At 36.0% G+C, this 17,914-nt stretch overlaps 1 protein-coding gene and 1 pseudogene across 1 annotated transcript in view; one reads left to right on the top strand and one right to left on the bottom strand.

Moving 5' to 3' along the window:
• Positions 1–17,914, top strand: part of LOC124526286 (olfactory receptor 13C4-like) — an 80,393-nt gene that overhangs the window by 18,782 nt on the left and 43,697 nt on the right. The window lies entirely within an intron of this gene.
• Positions 10,634–11,567, bottom strand: LOC124526281 (olfactory receptor 13D1-like; annotated as a pseudogene).

The following is a 17,914-nucleotide window of genomic DNA, read 5'->3' as shown; positions in this document are numbered from 1 at the left end:
TATTTTATTTTATTTATTTTTTTTTATTAACGTTTATTTATTTTTGGGACAGAGAGAGACAGAGCATGAACGGGCGAGGGGCAGAGAGAGAGGGAGACACAGAGTCGGAAACAGGCTCCAGGCTCTGAGCCATCAGCCCAGAGCCTGATGCGGGGCTCGAACTCACGGACCGCGAGATCGTAACCTGGCTGAAGTCGGACGCTTAACCGACTGCGCCACCCAGGCGCCCCGATATGGTCTTTATTTTAAAGTCTAGATTGTCTGATATAAGTATGGGTATTCCGGCTTTCTTTTGTTGACCATTAGCATGATAGATGGTTCTTCATCCCCTTATTTTCAACCTGTAGGTGTCTTTAGGTCTAAAGTGGGTCTCTTGTAAACAGCATATACATGGGTCTTGTTTTCTTATCCATTATGTTACCCTATGTCTTTTGATTGGCACATTGAGTCCATTGACATTTAGAGTGAGTACTGAAAGATATGAATTTATTGCCATTATGATGCTTGTAGAGTTGGAGTTTCTGGTGGTGTTCTCTGGTCCTTTCTAATCTTTTGTTGCTTTTGGTATACATATATTTTCATCTTTTCTCCCCTCAGAGAGTTGCCCTTAAAATTTCTTGCAGGGCTGGTTTAGTGGTCACAAACTCCTTAATTCTTGTTTGTCTGGGAAAGTTTTTAATCTCTCCTTCTATTTTGAATGACAGCCTTGCTGGATAAAGAATTCTTGGCTACATATTTTTCTGATTCAGCACACTGAATATATCCTGCCACTCCTTTCTGGCCTGCCAAGTTTGTGTGGATAGGTCTGCTGCAAACCTGATCTGTCTTCTCTTGTAGGTTAGGGACTTTTTTTCCCTTGCTGCTTTCATGATTCTTTCCTTGCTTGAGTATTATGTGAATTTGACTATAATATGCCCTGTTTATGGCTGGTTTTTGTTGAATCTAATAGGGGTCCTCTGTGCTTCATGGATTTTGATGTCTGTATCTTTCCCCAGGTTAGCAAGGTTTTCCACTATGATTAGCTCACATATCCTTCTACCCCTGTTTCTCTCTCTTCCTCTTCTGGGACCCCTATGATTCTGATGTTGTTCCTTTTTAGTGAGTCACTGATTTCCCTAATTCTTAAGTTGTGCTCTTTTGCCTTAATCCCCCTCTTTTTTTCTGCTTCATTATTCTCCATAAGTTTGTCCTCCATATTGCTATTCGCTGCTCTGCCTCATCTATTCTTGCCACTATGGCAACCATTCAAGATTGCAGCTCACTTTTAGCATTTTTTATTTCATCCTGACTAGCTTTTACTTCTTTTATCTCCACAGAAAGTGTTTCTAATCTATTTTCGACTCCAGCTAGTATCCTTATTATCGTGATTCTAATTCTGGTTCAGACATCTTGCTTGTGTCTGTGTTGGTTAAATCCTTGGTTGTCGTTTCTTCGTGCTCTTTCTTTTGGGGTGAATTCCTTCGTTTTGTCATTTTGAAGGGAGAAAAGGAATTAATGAGGTAGAAAAATTGAAATTAAAAAAATTAAAATAAAAAAATATTAAAATTTAAATTTAAACACACACACACACAAATTGAATAGATGATGCTAGATCCTAGGTGTGTTTTGGTCTGGGTGTAGAAAGTGGTTTGACAGATTAGAGAAACAAAAAATAAAGGTGGGAAGAGAAAAAAAAGGAAATCGTTTGAGAATTTGAAAAAATGAATACACTAAAGTAGACTAAAATACACAAAATAGAGAATATAGTAGAAAAAATTATAGAAAAATATTTTTAATAATAATTAAAAAGGAAATATGAATTTCCTTTATATATTTAAGAAAAAGACAGAAAATGAGAAAAATGATAAAAAAAGAAAAAAGACAAAAAAAAGAAATCGTTTGAAAATTTGAAAAAGTGAATACACTATAGTTGAAAAATAAAATGATGGGAGTAAGATAGAATTTGAAAAAATTTACATAAAAGTAAAAAATATAGTAATAAAAATTAAATAAAAATATTTTTTAAAAGAAATTGAAAGTAAAAATGAGGTTTTTCTTTCTGCATTCAAGAAAAAGAAAAGAAATGAAAAAGAAAAAGGAAAAACATAAAAAAGGAACTTGAAAATTTGAAAAGGTTTGTACACTGAAGTAGACAAATAAAATGATGGAAGTAAAGTAGAATTTGAAAAATTTACACAAAAGTAAAAAATATAGTAGTAAAAATTAAATAAAAATATTTTTAATACAAATTGAAAACAAAAATGAGGTTTTTCTCTTTCTGTATTCAAGAAAAAGAAAAGAATTGTAAAAGAGAAAAAGGAAAAAGAGAGAGAAAAAAAATGAATAGATGAACCTGCCAACATATTGAAGTAGGACTGAAATTGCTTTGTTTTCCCCTAGAGGTCAGTCCTTGTAGCTCTTTATAGTCCTTAAATTAAGCTGGTGGTGAGGTTTGTGTTTGAAGAGCGAAGTTGGCCCAGTTGGGCAGGGCTCAGTGTAACAGCTTCTCTCTCCACTAGATGGTGCTGCTAGCCTACTGGGGTGGATTGTTGAGGTGCTTGTCAGTGAGCATGTGCATGCATGGGAACTGTGAAAAATGGCGCCACCCAGCCACCCAGTCTATTCTCCTGGATCAGCAATCGCGCACCGGTCCTCTGTCTTCAGCTCTCGTCCACTCCCTGCTTTTCCACTCTCCGTGACCAGGCCCTAGGCAGTACCTCTCTCCCAAGTTTTGTCTCAGATGTGGCTGTTTTCCCTGACCCCCTACTTCTGAAGGACTCTGCTTTGACCTGCCCTGCCCCTCTGTGGGAGGGTCTCACTGAGCAATGGCCAAATGAGCAATGGCTGAATGTCAGCTGTACCCAGGAACACCTGCTGGACCCTGCTGTTGCCAGTGCCCCAAGACTGCAGCCAGGTGCCAGCCCTCCCCCAAAAAAGATCGCAAGACAGTGTAGCCTCAGCGTTTCAGAGACCATGGAAAATCATAACACACATTTGGCACCAGGCTTCACCCTCAACAACCTTGCTCCAGCACCAGCGAATATGGCTGACTTCTGGGGTCTGCTGGGACCAGGTGGCTTCAATATTCTCTACCAAATGTCCTTCCAGCAGTGGAACCTCTTTTCCCCATGTGGACTGAGAACCTCCCAGACCCCACTCTGTTCCTGGGGATTCACCTTTCCCACTGGAGCACTGCCAGGTATCGAGCTGCATAACTGCAGCCTTTGCACTCCCCTTGTTTACAGTCTTAATGGAATTTATCTCTCCTTTATCCTTTCTCCCTTTTTAGTATAGTCCCTGAGGCTGTTTCCAATTTTCCACTTTCTCTCCAGCTGCTTTTGGGGAGGGGTGCTTTTCCCATATGCTCCCCCCCTCTCCAGTCTCCATCCTCTCTCCACCCGCAAAAGGGGTTCCCTACCTTTTGGGGCTTCTTGCTCCCCGAGTTCAGTTCTTCATGTCATGTACCTGCTGAATTCTGTGGTTCAGGTTGTGCAGGTTGTTGTGTTAATCTTCCAATCAGTTTTCTAGGTGTGTGGGATAGTATAGTGTTGCTCTGGCTATATTTCATCGATGTGAGACATACAAAAAGCTTCCATGCTGTTCTGACATCTTGGCTCCTCCCACATCTTCTTTATCCATTCATCAATTGATGGACATTTTGGCTCATTCCATAATTTGGCTATTGTTGAAAGCACTGCTATAAACACTGGAGTACATGTGCTCCTATGAATCAACATTTCTGTATCCTTTGGATAAATTCCTAGTAATTCTACTGCTGGGTCATAGAGTAAACCTGTTTTTAATTTTTTGAGGAACCTCCACACTGTTCTCCAGAGTAGCTGCACCAGTTTGCATTCCCACCAACAGTGTAACAGTTTCTCCATATCCTTGCCAACATCTGTTGTTCCCCGAGTTGTTTATTTTAGCCACTCTGACTGGTGTGAGGTGGTATCTCAGTGTGGTTTTGATCTGTATTTCCCTGATGATGAGTAATGTTGAGCATCTTTTCATGTACTTGTTGACCATCTGGATATCTTCCTTGGAAAAGTGTCTATTCATATCTTCTGCCCATTTCTTCACTGGATTATTTGTTTTTCAGGTGTTGAGTTTGATAAGTTCTTTATAGATTTTGGACTCTAACCCTTTATTGGATATGTCATTCGCAAATATCTTTTCCCATTCTGTCAGTTGCCTTATTCATTTTTTGATTGTTTCCTTTGACATGCAGAAGCTTTTTATCTTGATGAAGTCCCAGTAGTTCATTTTTGCTTTTATTTCCCTTGCCTTTGGAGACATGTCGAGTAAGAAGTTGCCACGGCTGAAGTCAAAGAGGTTGTTGCCTGTTTTCTCCTCTAGGGTTTTGATGGTTTCCTGTCACACTTTTAGGTCTTTCATCCATTTTGTGTTTATTTTTGTGTATGGTGTAAGAAAGTGGTCTAGTTTCCTTCTTCTACATGTTACTGTCCAGTTCTCCCAGCCCCATTTGCTAAAGAGACTATCTTTTTTCCATTGGACACTCTTTCCTGCTTTGTAAAAGTTTAGTTGGCCATAGCTATTCTTCTCAAGCTGTTCCAAAAAATATAAACAGAAGGAAAGCTTCCAGACTCATTCTATAAAGCCAGAATTACCTTGATTACCAAGCCAGACAGAGACCGCAGTAAAAGGAGAATTACAGGCCAATATCCCTGATGAACATGGATGCAGAAATTCTCAATAAGATTCTAGCAAATCGAATTCAACATTATATTAAAATAATTATTCACCATGATCAAGTGGGATTCATTCCTGGGCTGCAAGGCTGGCTCAGTACTTGCAAATTAATCAGTGTGATACATCACATTAAAAGAAGAAAGGATAAGAACCATGTGCAGAAAAAGTATTTGACAAAATACATATCCTTCTTAATAAAAACCCTCAAGAAAGTTGGGATAGAAGGAACATACCTTAGCATCATATAAGATATATATGAAAAGCCCATAGCTAAAATCATCCTCAGTGGTAAAAAACTAAGAGCTTTTCCCCTGAGATTAGGAACATAACAGGGATGCCCACTCTCACCACTGTTGTTTAACATGGTGTTGGATGTCATAGCCTCAGCAATCAGATAACAAAATGAAATAAAAGGCATCCAAATTGGCAAAGAAGAAGCCAAACTTTAACTTTTCACAGATGACATGATATTCTATGTGGAAAACTCTAAAGACTCCACCAAAAAGCTGTGAGAACTGATACATGAATTCAGCAAAGTTGCAGGATGTAAAATCAATGCACAGAAATTGGTTACATTTCTATACACCAAAAATAAAGCAACAGAAAGAGAAATCAAGACATTGATCCCATTTACAATTGCACCAAGAACCATAAAATATCTAGGAATAAACCTAACCAAAGTTGTAAAAGATCTGTATGCTGAAAAGTATAGAAAATTTATGAAGGAAATTGACAGAAAGAAATGGAAAAACATTCCATGCTCATGGATTGGAAGAACAAATATTGTTAAAATGTTGATAGTACCCAAAGCAATCTACACATTCAATGTAATCCCCATCAAAACTGCACTGGCATTCTCAGAGCTAGAACAAACAATCCTAAAATTTGTGTGGAACTACAAAAGACCTGAAAGAGCCAAAGAAATGTTGAAAAAGAAAACCAAAGTGGGAGGCATCACAATCCCAGACTTTACTACAAATCTGTAATCATCAAGACATTATGGCATTGGCACAAAAACAGACACAAAGACCAATGGAATAGAATAGAGAACCCAGAATTGGACCCACAAATGTGGAATTATATCTTAAATTGTTACCACCTGAGTCCCAGAGAAGCATGACTCCATGAACTTACATCCGGACCTTGGAAGACATCAGGTTCAGAGCAAAGCTTAAGTAGTTGCTGTCAGCCAGGGCACAAACAAAGCATAATGCCTGATTTTTTTTAGTGAAACATCTTGTGTCTTTGGAACATGTTGGTCCTAATAGAACCAACCTTAGAATGGTGACCATATGTCTCATTTGCTCAGAACTAGTCTACTTAACACCAGTTTCCCTGGTATAATTAGTAATAGTTCTCTTTCATTGTCAAGTGTGCTAGCTTGGATGACAAGAAAAACTATGTAATGCATCATAGGTGGAGAAGAACAAAAAGTTATAAAAATAATACTATATTAGAACCAAAAAGTTTAATACTATATAGCAACCTTGACAGAGGGCAATCAGCATTACATATTTGAATAGACTCCAAGTTAATCAGATTCTTGTAGTAATTACAATATTGTAAGTTCATGATTTTAACTGAGTTTTAAAATTCTGAAACCAATTTTCACTCTATCTTACAAAGAAACTAGGGAAATATCCTGGTAGTCCAAGCCTCCTTATCTTACCTTCTAAAACCTTTACATTTTTACCTTTCATATTGAGACGTACAGTCCATCTGGGATTAATTAACAATCTCTGAGCAGATATCATGCCCTACTGTTTACTGTGTCCTAAGTTGTTTTACACAACTTACTTGGAAATTTGTTAATTTGCTTTACATTTATTAGAAATCAGAGAGTAATGTATTTTTTTACTTATTCTCTTCTGTTCAGTCTCACTAAAATCATTAGAAATACATTTTAAAGGATTCCTGGGAGCTCATTTACAGCCGGTACTAAGAAAATGGACTTTATATTTGCTATAGTATTTTGGAACTAGAAATATTTTATGCCTCCTACAATCTGCTTGTTTGTTTTACAAGAGGAATCTTAATATTTTAGGAATCTAAAACCTAGTTTTAAATAGTCCTTAGCCATTTTCAGGCACCAATACACTTTTCAAATAAAATTCTCTCATTTTACCTTATTTGTCTCAGCTCCTGAATATGCCACTTATAATAGTACCAGAATTTACAATCAGTATTAAAAGTAATAATAAATGATATAAATAATTAACACAAATCTGTCACTATTTATGAATGATACTATATGTATATAGAGTACTCAAATGTTCTACAAATATTGGAATTAATAAATAAATTTAATGTCAACTATACTTCAATTAAAAATTTAAAAAATTGTTGCAAAAAAGTGAATTTACCAAGATTGTTAATAAATTAACAATTTATATAAATAAATAATTATATATAATTTTTATAATATTTTATATTATATATATAATTATTATAAATAATTTATTGTTATAAACTTATCATACAAAAATCACTACATACCAATAATAAGAAAGTAAAAAAATACAATTTAAAGCACAATTTATAATAGAGTTTAAATAGAATTTAAAGCATAATTTATAATTTATCAAAAATATAAAAATATATGAATAAATCTAATATGTGCAAGGCATGTATACAAGAAAAATCAATAAAAAATTATTGAGAGAAATTTTAAAGGCTAAATTAATGTATTAGAAGATTCAGTAATCTAAAGATGTCATTCCTTCATTCTTTTTTTTTTTTTTAATATATGAAATTTATTGTCAAATTGGTTTCCATACAACACTTAGTGCTCATCCCAACAGGTGCCCTCCTCAATACCCACCACCCACCCTCCCCTCCCTCCCACCCCCCATCAGCCCTCAGTTTGCTCTCAGAAGATGTCATTCTTTCCAAATTGAAATGTAGGTTCAAGGCAGTCTCAGAATTTCAGCAGGTATATTGTGAAAATAGATAAGCAGATACTAAAATATACAAATGCCAACACTAGCTAACACACCCATAAAGAAGAAATAATTTAGAGGACCAAAATCAAGCCTTATTATAGAGCTATAGCTAATAAGATAATGTAGCACAGATAAGAATAGACTAGTGGAACAGAACAAGAGGTCCAAAAGAGATCCAAACATATATGGTCAGTTTATTCAAAAGTGACGCTGCAGTGCAGTGGAGAAGGAAGCTGTTCAATAAAGTCATGTTGAGTTAAATAGTGTGCACAGGATAAAAAATAAATCTTGACCTTGGCTTATATGATACACAAAAATTAATTCCAGATGGATTGTATATCTCAGCATGAAAGGTAAAAATGCTAATATTCTAGGAAGTAAGGTAGGGGTTTGGACTTACCAAGATATTTCCCTATGGATAAAAATAGGATAGACAAATCAATAAAATTATGAATCTTTTAAGAGGGATAAAGACCAGGTGAGTCAGTGTTGGCTAGGTGATCAAACCAGTCATTGCTACATCAGTCTTATATTGCTACAATGAAACAAAGTAATAAACAATGATAAAATCTCAATGGCACACCGAAATAAACATTTATTAAAGTCTACTTGAGTTCTGACAACCTGAACTGGGACTCCCTTTCATGTTGACATTTTACTTATTACTTCAGGCCCCCAAACACCCTGCTGGGCAGAACAAGCAGGGATTCCCTCCTGAACTCTGTTGAGTTGTTGAAACCTTTGCTGGATGGCCCTTGAGCAGAGCTACTCTCCTCATCCAGCTCAGGCTGTGGCACTGTACCAGGCAGCTCACCTGTATTATGTATAAATAGATGTTAGGATATCACATAAAAAATAAAACTAAAATTATTACGAGCAATTTCAAGGGGATTTTTTTAAAAGGAAATATTTAAAATGACTATTGCTTCTGAAAGAGTGAAATTGTCAGTACACCTTGGGAAGGGTTTATACAATTGATATATTTTTCCCCAGCAATTCCTCATTATAGAATAATTATACACTGATATGATTTTTGCCTTACCCAACCCAAATGACCTTTTCAGTATATTTATCATTCTTTTATCTGCCCTTATATGTCCATACATTTAATATTAGCTGATATTTTACCCAAAGCTGTTGGATATGTTGTTTAGTCAATGAAATAATGCATAAATTCAAGTTCTCTTATCTTTCTGTATTATATCAAGGACTTGGACTATATTTTATTCTTCTTTGAAAATGTTGGGGATCCTGGGTGCCTCCATCAGTTAAGCGTCTGACTTTTCATCTCTGCTTAGGTTATGATATTATGGTTTATGGAGTGAGCCACAGGTCAGACTCTGCTGACAGCATAGACCCTTCTTAGAAATATTTCTCTCCTTTTCTCTGCCCCTCCCCTGCTCCTTCTGTAAGTAAGTAAACAAACAAACAAACATTTTAAAAGAAATGTTAATTCAGTAGTTAAATACTGGCTACTGTTTTATTTTAAAGACATTTTAAAGTAATTTTTATTACATGTTTTATTTATTTATTTTGAGAGAGAGAGAGAGAGAAGGAGCAGACAGAGAGAGAGAGAGAGAATCTGTGTACACACCATCAGCACAGAACCGAATGTGGGGCTTGACTCAAGAACCACGAGATCTTGGCCTGAGCCGAAACCAACAGTTGCACGCTTAAATGACTGAGCCACTCAGGCACCCCGTGCCTACTGTTTTAAATATATTTGACATTCAACCTTATACAGAGAACAGTGAGTTCTGACATGGGGGGATTTCAGAATTTAACAAATGTTTATAGTATAAAAGGAAAATAGCCATAACAGAGATAAAACTCAGCGCAGCATAGAGAAGGGAATAACTAGCCCAGTAAACTTTGGAAGGATTTGTAGAAGATGTAACACTTGAATTGTGTTTAATGAGATTTCTGGGCTGTTACCATAGAAAGAGAAATGTGATGATGGGGATGAAGTAGCTGTTGTCTTTAGGTGTGAAAGAACATGATATAATTGGAGAGGTAATAGTGAATGTAGCACAGCATGTGCAAACATGGGAGAAAAAGGAGGGAAAGAAGAAGGGGAAATATGTACCTGAAAGATTAGGTTAGACTCAGGTCAAATCCTTGGGTAAAACAAAAATCAGTAACAAACAAACAGACAAACAAACAGGAAAACTCAAGTAGTTCTCTTGAAAGGGAACTGAAAAATACATGTTTTACTTGTTCAGTAGACATACATACAGATGGTCCATACATTAAAATGGTTTGACTTAGGATATGTCGACTTTACAATGATGTGAAAATTATATGTATTCAGTAGAAACCTTACTTTAAAATTTTTGAATTGTGATCTTTTTGTGGGCTAGTAACATGTGGTATGCTACTCTTTGTTGCGCTAGGAAATGGCAGTGGCCCCAGCTTCCAGTCTGAGACACATGATCATGAGAGTAAAGAGCTGGTAACACTCAAACCATCCCGTACCCAAACAACCATTCTGTTTTTCAGTTTCAGTACAGTACTCAATAAGTTATATGAAATATTCAATACTCTATTGTCAACAGGCTTTGTATGAGATGTTTTTGACCAATTATAGGCTAATGTAAGTGTCTGAGCATATTCAAGTTAGGCTAGGCTAAGCTCCGATGTTCAGTAGATTAGGTGTATTAAAGGCTTTATTGGCTTGTGATATTCTCAACTTTCAATGGGCTTATTAGGATATAACACCATCAACTAAAGATGATCTGTACTAGATTTTCTTGGAAAAGCTTAATCTCATTTTTTTCTTATTTCTCAAAGTTTACACTCACTTCTTATACTGGTTGCCTTTACATTTTGTAACAACATTTTCATGAAAGGTAAAGTTATATTATTGTCTTGAAATTGCTTTCCCACTCCTAAATTCTGTAATTCTACCTACAATCTTTATTTCTTTTGTTTTGTTTATATGAAAAATTTTTGCCCCAAATCTATGAGTTTATTTTGTGCATGAACTCAAAGATGTAAGTTTTTCATCCTTTCCTCCAGAGCCACTGTCTATTCATCATTTTTCTCACAGCTCCAACACCTCTGTGTTCCCCAGGCTATAGATGATAGACATATCATTGGCATGGGAGTGACTACTCCATAGAGCAATCAATTTGTCAACAGCAGAGTCTTTGGACTTTGGCTTCATGTATATGAAGAGGATTGTCCCATAAAACAAGGTCACTACTGTTAAGTGGGCTCAACAGGTACAGAAGGCCTTTTTTCTTCCTTCTGCTGAATTGATTCTTAGTACAGTAGAAAGGATGAAAATGTAGGGGATACAAATTTACAATAATGGAATAAACAAAAATATTGCATTGCCTAACATTATAGCAATCTCAATCAAAGTATTATGTGCACAAGCCAGCTTGACAAAGGCCAATATTTCACAAAGTGGTTAATGGCATTTTTTCCACAGAAGGGCAACTGTATTGCAAGTGTAGTTTTTATCAGTGAATTGAGAAAGCCCAGTCCCCAGGAGAGGGCTGCCATCTGAATACAAAGTGCCTTGCTCATGATGATGGGGTATCTCAGAGGGTTACAGATGGCCACGTAATGGTCATATGCCATCACTGCTAGAAGCACACACTCGGTGGACCCCATAGTGTAGGAGACAGACATCTGAACAACACATCTAAGGAAGGAGATGGTTTTCTTCTGTGATAGGAAGTGAATTAACATTAAGGGGATAAAGGAGGACGTGTAACAAATATTTAGGAAGGAAAGATTACCAAGGAAGAAGTACATGGGCGTATGGAGGCGGGAATCTAGGAGAGTTAGTGTGATCAAGGTGCTGTTCCCTAGCAGGATCACCAGGTACATCATCAAGCACATGACGAAAAGGAGTTTTTCCACTTTGGGGTACTCAGAAAGTCCCTGCAGAATGAACTCAATCTCTGTCCAGTTCATCCTGTCCATTTTACTTTTTTATACCTGTAGTAATCCAGAAGAGAAAACTTCATGTGAGCATAACGCGTCAGTGCATATTACCATGTGCAGATATCACTGGAGGAGGGGCACCAAGTGTGTGCCCACAATAGCTGGAGTGGTTCTAAGAACTCTGAGGTTAGCTGTTTGAATTTCTCTTCTGGCTCTTAAGGGAAGGGATTGAAGATGTGTAAAAATTACATTGATAGCTTATTAAAAATTATAGGCTTTTGTATTCCATTTGCTGGGATTATGATACACAATTCTGAGGCAGGAAAGAACTATTTGCATCTAACAAACATCTGTTACTTCCTGTTCTTTGGACTCACAGACCCCACTTTTAATGTCATCATTTTGGAGACAGTGTGCTTAACCTGTTCAAAATAACTATGTACTTGATTTTATTTCATAGCAGTCATTAACAATAACATTGGTTTAGAGTCTTGTAATTTACAAATACACTCACACATATTACTCATTTTATCATCACTATAATAATGTGAGGAAAGTGAAATTCATAGAGGTAAAATGTATATAAAACACAGTTTGAGCCACTATTCCAGTCTGCATTTTCTGTCTTTATATCACCCACCCCTTTTATTTTTATTTTTTTTAATGTTTATTTATTTTTGAGAGACACAAAGCACTAGCGGAGAAGTACTCTCAGAGAGAAGGAGACAGAGGATCCAAAGTGGGCTTTGTGGTAACAGGAAACAGCCAGACTGGGGGCTCAAACACACAAGCTGTGAGATCATGACCTGAGCCAAACTCAGAAGCTTAACCAACTCAGCCATCCAGGTGCCCCTCACCTGCCCTTTCTGAACAGCATGCTATTTCCCTCTCCAAATTATGTGAATTTCCTAAGGAGTGAGAATCAGGCATCTTTTTATTTTTAATTTTTTTTAATTTTTTTTAACGTTTATTTATTTTTGAGACAGAGAGAGACAGAGCATGAATGGGGGAGGGTTAGAGAGAGAGGGAGACACAGAATCTGAAACAGGCTCCAGGCTCTGAGCTGTCAGCACAGAGCCAGACGCGGGGCTCAAACTCACGGATGGCGAGATCATGACCTGAGCTGAAGTCCGACGCTCAACCGACTGAGCCACCCAGGAGCCCCTCAGGCATCTTTCTAAATATGTTCTCCAGATTATCCTAATATTCAGTATGGTAGAAAATCACCTGTCTAGTGGAGTGCCTCCAAATTTTAGTATACAGACAAATCACATGGGACAGTCTCTTAAAGGATTCTAAATCAGTGGGTCTGAATTGATTCTAAGATCTGAATTTATTAACATATTCCCAGATGCTGCTGCCACTGCTGTCTGCAGAACTCACATGAATAGCAAGCCTTTTAGACCATTTCTCTCCAATGCTATTGCAGAGTGCCACTAATGCCTCTGTTGTATGTTGGATTGTAATTAAATAGTAGACAATGCAAAACTGACCATTCTGTGAGACTTGGAGTTGAGGCTTCTGTGTGAGTGTTTTGAAATTAGTTTTATGTTTTTCAGATTTTATATATACAAGCAACCAAAGTCTGAGCAGAAGTTCCTACTTTTGTTTTGTTTTGTTTTGTTTTGTTTTGTTTTGTTTCTGTCCATGTTAAAGTACTTTCTCTTCCATTTGTTGAATTTGCAATTAGGGTCAATATTTTCCAAAATATGAATTTGAGATCAGCTCAAGCATCTTAGTTGTGCATCATAGAGCATGGAGCAAATAACTTTAATTTGAAAAAAATTTAAAGAGTAGATATTAGTAGCTGACTTTTTTATAGTAATTAAATCAAAGAACATAATTTTGACAACACCTTTCATTCTCAAGGTATTCTACCTAACTTAAAAACATCCCTAGAGGAAAAGAAAAGACTGATCCAATGGATGAGTTTATAGTTAGGGTTTGTTTTTTTTTTTAATTTTTATTTATTTATTTTGAGTGTTGGGTGGGGCGGGAGGGGGATAAGTGAGGTAGGGGCAGAGAGACGGAGAGAGAATCCCAAGCACCCTCTACACTATTAGCACAGAGCCTGACATGGGGCTCCATCTATGAATCATGAGATAATGACCTGAGCCAAAATCAAGAGTCTGAGTCTCAACTGACTGAGCCACCCAGGTGCCCCTTTAGTTAGTGTTTTTAAACAAGGCTGTGTGGGATGCCTTAGTGTCTCTTAGTTAAGTGCTCTCTCTTGGTTTCAGCTCTGGTCATGATCTCACAGTTCGTGACATCGAGCCCTGTGTCAGGCTCTGTGCTGACAGCGAAGAGCCTGTTTGGGATCCTGTCTCTCCTCTCTCTCTGCCCCTTCCCCCACAATTTCTCTCTGTCAAAATAAATAAACATTAAAAAAATTAAACAAGAACCTGTTTCTGATATAGGCTCTGCCATTTCTGTGATAATCATCTGCCAACAGGCTATGCTGCTTTCTATAGCAACTTCAGTTTACAATAGTGAAACATATTAGCATAACACAGTGTTTGTATGTCTATTGGCTGTGGAAAAGAGGTTCTCATCCAATTCAAGCTGTACCATACTTTTCAGGCATACATTACAAAGAGGGTGAGAAGGGTTAGGTCAGGAAAGATATATTTCTATTTAGTATTACGATTGGAATGTGTTTGACTGTAGATACATAGTATCAACCTACTCTGAATCTGAAAATAAAATTCTGATGGAAGAACATCATTTGTCTAGGGTCCGTTGTTTCAGGAAAGATGTGAATTAGGTCAAATACCCTCTCTTTTCTTTTCTAGGAACATCTCCTAAAAGTTGATTCCATTTGGAAATTACTTGTATCAAATAATGATGGTATGCATCTGGTATCCTGACAGTTCAGAGATAGGTGCTATAAAAAATTTTTCACTTGCAAACATTTATAAGACAAACCACCAATCTGGTTTAATGCTTTCAAATGGGGGTGGTGGGAAGGATAATGGACAGTATAGAGGAAATTACTTTCATTGCTCTTGTAATTCTAGTGTAACTTTTAGAAAGCAATCAATAAACACTTGTTTAATAGCATTGTGACAAACCTTTTCTTCATTTTAGCTTACTTCACAAAAATGGATTCCTGGGAACAAGTGAATGAAAAATTTTAAGATTCTTGATAATTTCTAATAAATCACTTTCCATGCAAAATGCATATTAGATAATTCCATTTTTACTAAATCTTTGCTTTTTGGATACTATCTTTTGAGACAGTTTTTCATTCTTATGCTAAGGGAATCGTTAAATAATTATCGTATACTAATATGATGCACTTATTATGCACTTATCAATTTAACATTTGTGACAAATTGGTATTAAAATAAAAGTAATGTTTAAATTATATTAAAATGATTAAGTGAAACAGAAAGAAAACAACGGCTTTTTTATTTTCAAAACTAAAACCTAAACCAAGATAGCGTAGACAGAATAGAAAGACTAGAAAGAACTACCCAAAACATTAATGGTTACCTTAGAGTTCTTTCTTCTACTTTTCTGAATTACTCAAATTTTTAAAATAGATATACATAAAGAAAGCATATTATTAAATAAGAGAAAAACACTAAAGCAGGTGTCCAGTTATTTTAGAAAACTAACTCAGAATAAAGAATGTTAAAATAATTTAGGTAGTACAGGTATTAAATGTCTAGAAACTACACATTGAAGCTGAGCTGTACTGATGTGTCCTATCCAGTTATTGGTAGGAACCCACTGTTTCTCGTGAACAGAAAGCATTTATAATCCCTACTCTCAAAAACTTCCAAATAACAGTGGTTTTTGTTTGTTTGTTTGTTTTTAGGAGGTACACCAAGATAAGGGACTTGAGTTCTTGACTTAATCATGTGTTATCAAAGGAGATTATAGGCTACTGATGCCTAGCACAGAATTATTGTTTAGAAGATGACATTCCTATTTGAAAAGAATCTGAACTGGCCTGGATCCTAGCCAACCTCTAATCCCCCTCTCCCAACTCCTGGTGTTTTATAAAAATTAACCACTCTGTGGTTCAATGCCCTGGGACTACATCTGGACACTGTATTAGTGTTGTAATAGACCTAAGGAAAGTCTGTGACTTTTTATCCAGGCCAGAAGTTAAGCTCTCTAACTTTCTAGAAGGAAAATTTCTAACTTTCTATAATCTTTTATTTTGTTTTATTGACTTAGCTACTTGAAGATCTAATAGTTAAAGTACTAAGATTTTTCAATGTAAAACACATACTATCTGTACTGTAAATTCTCACTAGAGGAACTAATCCTATAATCTTCTCCAGCTCTTCTAAAGATATCAATTTAGAGAGTTGATACTGTACAAAAATGAATGGGCCTGCTAACTCTCAATTTATAGATTTTATAAATGCTAATCTTCAACTAATATGCCACAAGGAAAGATGTATTACTTTTGTTTACAAAGAGAAAAGAAATTGGCATGTGATGTCCTAGTATGAGACACTTCATACATTTTTTATCATTTAATCTTCCAAATAACCCACACGTTATTATGAATTTTACCAATGAGGAAATTAATTTGAAATTTCAAAGGTTAAGTTCAATGATTACTATCTTTTTTTTAGAAGTTTTTATCTAAAGGGCGTCTGCATTGTTCAGTTGGTTGAGCATCTGACTTCAGCTCAGGTCATGATCTTGCAGTCTGTGAGTTCAAGCCCTCTGTGCTGACAGCTCAGATCCTGGAGCCTGCTTGGGATCCTTTGTCTCCTTCTCTCTCTGCCCCTCCCCTGTTTGTGCTCTCTCTTTCTCTCAAAAATAAATAAGCATTTAAAAAATAAAGTTTTTATTTAAATTCTGGTTAGTTAACAGTGTAATATTAGTGTCGGGTGTATAATTTAGTGATTCAATACTTCCATACAACACATGGTTTTCAATATCATATAGTTGGTTAATACCAGAACTATGATTTAAAGCTTCATCTTTATGGTAGCCCGTTTTTAGCACTATACTACATTTACTTATTGATAAAATTTCTTCTTATAAAACCACTATTTAATATGATGCGCTTGACTTTCAAACATCCAACTGATAAAAATACACATAAAAATATATTGGCATCTTTGGAAAACATTGAAGGCTAGTTATTGTCTTCCACTTATGAAGACACTAACCACAAAAATGAATTAAAATGAAAAATAAACAGCCAAAAATTCCTTTCTACTTGTCTTGTGTGGACAATTAAGGTCTAGGGTGGTATTTGTTACATAAATGGGGAAAAATTAATATTCTTTTGTCTTGAACCCCTACAAGTTCAAATTAACACTTATAATTACTGCAATACCCTGTTACATATGTTTTGTTTCTAATCCTGTTTTTACCATAAACACTTTTAATTACAAGTTTCCTCAAACCCTTATTGAGAATCGTTTATGTGTGATTAATATATAAATTATTATGTGCTGTTTCTCCAGATAATTTTTACTTAAGATTTTAATGAACTATATACTTGAATACAGTAGGTTTTCACCCATTATTTATAAGGGTCTGTTACATTACAGGAAACTTTTTCTTCTTCACTAGTTGTATCTATGTGCTATTTTGGGATTTTTAAAGAAATTTAAATAATATCCTGCTCTTGAAGATGATGCCTGAATTAATTTTTTTCCATTACATATATATACATATTTTCAAAGTCCCACCAGCAATGATCACCTAAACAACAAAAAAAATTCTTATATTTATTGATACCATGTTTTCATTTGGAAATGATTTTAGCAGAACTTTTTATTTTACCTCCCAACTGTGTTTTAAAGTCATCTCACCGGGGCGCCTGGGTGGCGCAGTCGGTTAAGCCTCCGACTTCAGCCAGGTCATGATCTCGCGGTCTGTGAGTTCGAGCCCCGCGTCGGGCTCTGGGCTGATGGCTCAGAGCCTGGAGCCTGTTTCCGATTCTGTGTCTCCCTCTCTCTCTGCCCCTCCCCTGTTCATGCTCTGTCTCTCTCTGTCCCAAAAATAAATAAACGTTGAAAAAAAAATTAAAAAAAAAAGATTGTTTAAAAAAAAAAATAAAGTCATCTCACCATTCCATTCTATTAAGTAATAGAAAACATTTCCAGGAATTTGACTTCCATTTGCATTTTTCAGATGAGACCAGAAGATTCTCACTTTGAAAGTTGGTTGTTCTCCTTCCTAAAAAGAAATGTGAGAAAGAATGCTACAATCAAACAATTCATCTGTACATGAATTTTAATAAGAACATATCAAGAAAGAAAACATATTAAAAATAAGGATCCATGATGCAACTCTGGTTTCCCAGTATTTGTCCTAAAGTTGATGCTTACTCAAGAGATTCAGCTTCTCTTGGAAGTCAATTTAGCACTTATTTTTATAAACTATTTAATCCCTAAGGTTGTGAA

Source organism: Lynx rufus, unplaced genomic scaffold (genome assembly GCF_022079265.1).
Source record: "Lynx rufus isolate CCGP_SWC_20201006 ecotype Redwood Valley unplaced genomic scaffold, mLynRuf1.p SCAF_10, whole genome shotgun sequence".
Lineage (NCBI taxonomy): Eukaryota > Metazoa > Chordata > Mammalia > Carnivora > Felidae > Lynx > Lynx rufus.
Note: the sequence above shows the minus strand (reverse complement) of the source record. Positions and strands in the feature narration are given on the sequence as shown.